This window comes from Nannospalax galili, unplaced genomic scaffold (assembly GCF_000622305.1).
Source record: "Nannospalax galili isolate Female #2095 unplaced genomic scaffold, S.galili_v1.0 scaffold150, whole genome shotgun sequence".
In the NCBI taxonomy this organism is placed as follows: Eukaryota; Metazoa; Chordata; class Mammalia; order Rodentia; family Spalacidae; genus Nannospalax; species Nannospalax galili.
Genome location: NW_008329320.1, coordinates 177,692 through 180,355, shown reverse-complemented (window position 1 = coordinate 180,355; position 2,664 = coordinate 177,692). Strand labels below are relative to the sequence as shown.

At 43.8% G+C, this 2,664-nt stretch overlaps 1 pseudogene; it reads left to right on the top strand.

Moving 5' to 3' along the window:
- The first annotated feature begins 1,103 nt into the window (after positions 1-1,103).
- On the top strand, positions 1,104-2,392 carry LOC103736158 (annotated as a pseudogene).
- The last annotated feature ends 272 nt before the right edge of the window (positions 2,393-2,664 follow it).

The window sequence follows — 2,664 nt, the reverse complement described above, 5'->3', positions numbered from 1 at the left end:
ACATAATGGGAGGGGCAGCAAAAAGAATTTGAATACACCTCTCAACTCCCACCAGTGAAGCTTCCTCATGCAGCAGATAGTGATTAACCCAGAAAGTCATAACTGGTCAAAGTACAGAGAACAATAGACTGCAGAATACATGTCCCTGGATAGGACACCTATATCAAACCTTTGCCACCCAAGGCTCAGGGACCATTGAGGAAGAAGGGGAGGGAAGACTGTAAGAGTCAGAGGTGGTGGATGAACACATGGAAACTAACTGATGTATATATATATATATATATATATTTACTTTTTAGAAGAAGCATTTCATTAGAGCTTTAACATACCCAATAACAGTTTCCAGAGCAAAGATACATGTCTTTCAAAAGTGGCTATAAAATTTTTAGGTTCACTGTTGAATTAATATAGTTATACAATATTGAACTCAGTATAAACGCTGTAAGACTTAAAATTGAATGACTTTTTAACCTTTAAAAAAGATCTCCATTTCATTTTAAAATGTAGTGTTTCTTACAGAAAGACACGTTGTTTTTGCTAATAACACTATGATGTTGGCACATGTGTCTCTAATCTATGTATCTGATTATTACTAGTCATAATTGGTTGCACTCGGATCCTTGGCACCTGTGTATGTCTATAAAGTCATCGGGTAGATTTCAATGGTATATTTAGCTCTGAGAACAGAATTCTCTTCTTTTTCTCCATTACTCAGTTATGCTTTCTTCAATACTCAGTAGCAGTGCATTCATTCAAACATAGGACTAGCAAAACAGTAAAGCGGCATTGTAAATGCTACTATTTATAACCTTGAAATGTATTTCATTTTCCTACAGAAAGGTTAATACTAGAAAGTCTTTTTAAGTACACAATTTCAACAATCTCACACATCTAAAAGTTTACTATCTTAATATCCAAACCCCAATTTGTCTTTCTTCTCTTTAGTAGTTTTCACTCTCTTTTTAAATAATGGCTTTAAAATATGACCTACTAGGCAGTCGTTAGTGCCCTTCCTCAGTTGCAGGTGCCGGCTCCCAGTGCCTAGTACTTGGTCCTCATCATGGAGTACCACCCCAGTGGTGGCTGCCACCCTTCTGCGAATGATGTCAGGCTTGAGTAGCCAGCCTGACCCCAGTGCTGCAAGGTCGGCTGCAGCTTCCCAAAGCCCAGGGATTGCCCATCTTATGCCGCAGCCTGACGGTGGAGGCCAAGAAGACCTACAGAGACAAACTTCATGTGAATGTGGCTACCATCGGCCATGTGGACCACGGTAAACCACACTGACCACAACCATCACCAAAATTCTAGCAGAAGTAGGTGGGACTAAATTCAAGAAGCACGAGGAGATAGCAGACAATGCCCCTGAGGAGCTCAGGGTATCACCATTAACGCAGCCCATGTGGAGTATAGCACTGCTGCCCACCACTATGCCCACACAGACTGCCCTGGTCACGCAGATTACATTAAGAATATGATTACAAGCACTACCCTTCTGGATAGCTGCATCCTGGTGGTGGCAGCTAATGATGGCCCCGTGCTCCAGACCAGAGAGCACTTACTACTGACTAAACAGATTGGGGTAGGGCGTGTTGTGGCAGATGGTGTCCAGGAGTCACAGATGGTGGCGCTGGTAGAGGTGGAGATACCGGACTTCCTTACTAAGTTTGGCTATAAAGGAAAAGAGACTCCAGTCATCATCGGCTCTGCTTTCTGTGCCCTTGAGCAAAGTGATCCCGAGCTAGTTGTGAAGTCAGTACAGAAGCTGCTGGATGCTGTGGACACTTATATCCCAGTGCCCACCAGCGACCTGAAGAAGCCCTTTCTGCTGCCTATAGAGTCAGTTTACTCTATCCCTGGCTGGGACACAGTGGTTACAGGTACACTAGAGCATGGAATTTTGAAGACGGGAGATGAGTGTGAGTTGCTGGGACATAACAAAAATATTCATGCTGTGGTGACATTGAGATGTTCAAGAGCTTGGAGAGGGTTGAGGCAGGGGATAACCTGGGGGCTCTTGTCTGAGGCTTGAAGCGGGAGGGTCTGAGGCATGGTTTGGCCATGGTCAAGCCAGGCTCCATCCAGTCCCATCAGGAGGTGGAGGCATAGGTTTATATCCTCAGCAAGGAGGAAGGTGGCTGGCACAAGCCCTTTGTGCGCCTTTCGTGCTTGTCATGTTCTCCCTGATGTGGGACATGGCCTGTCGGGCCATCTTGCCTCCAGGGAAGGAACTTACATGCCTGGAAGGACCTGAACCTCAACATCATCTTGCAACAGCACATGATCTTAGAGAAACACTAGCGTTTCACTCTGTGAGAGGGCAACAAAACTGTCACATTGGCCTGTCACTGACACACCAACCATGACCAAGGAGAAGAACCACAAATGGAGTTAAGTCTGAACCTCTGTTCAGGTTGTTGAGCTTAGGGTGGACACAAACAGGCTGCAACCAAGCCGTGTACAACTAGATGGATATTCACCCTGCTAACAAGGGGGTGGCCTGCCAGGTGGGGCAAATAAACTATTCTGTGAATAAAAAAACCAACTATATCCTGATATAAAAGAATATTTTGTTATTATTTTCTTCAAAATAATCATTATTTTGTCACTTGATTAAAGTTATCTTTTTTCATTTTTTTTCACGTAAACATTTCTGTGCTAAAGTAA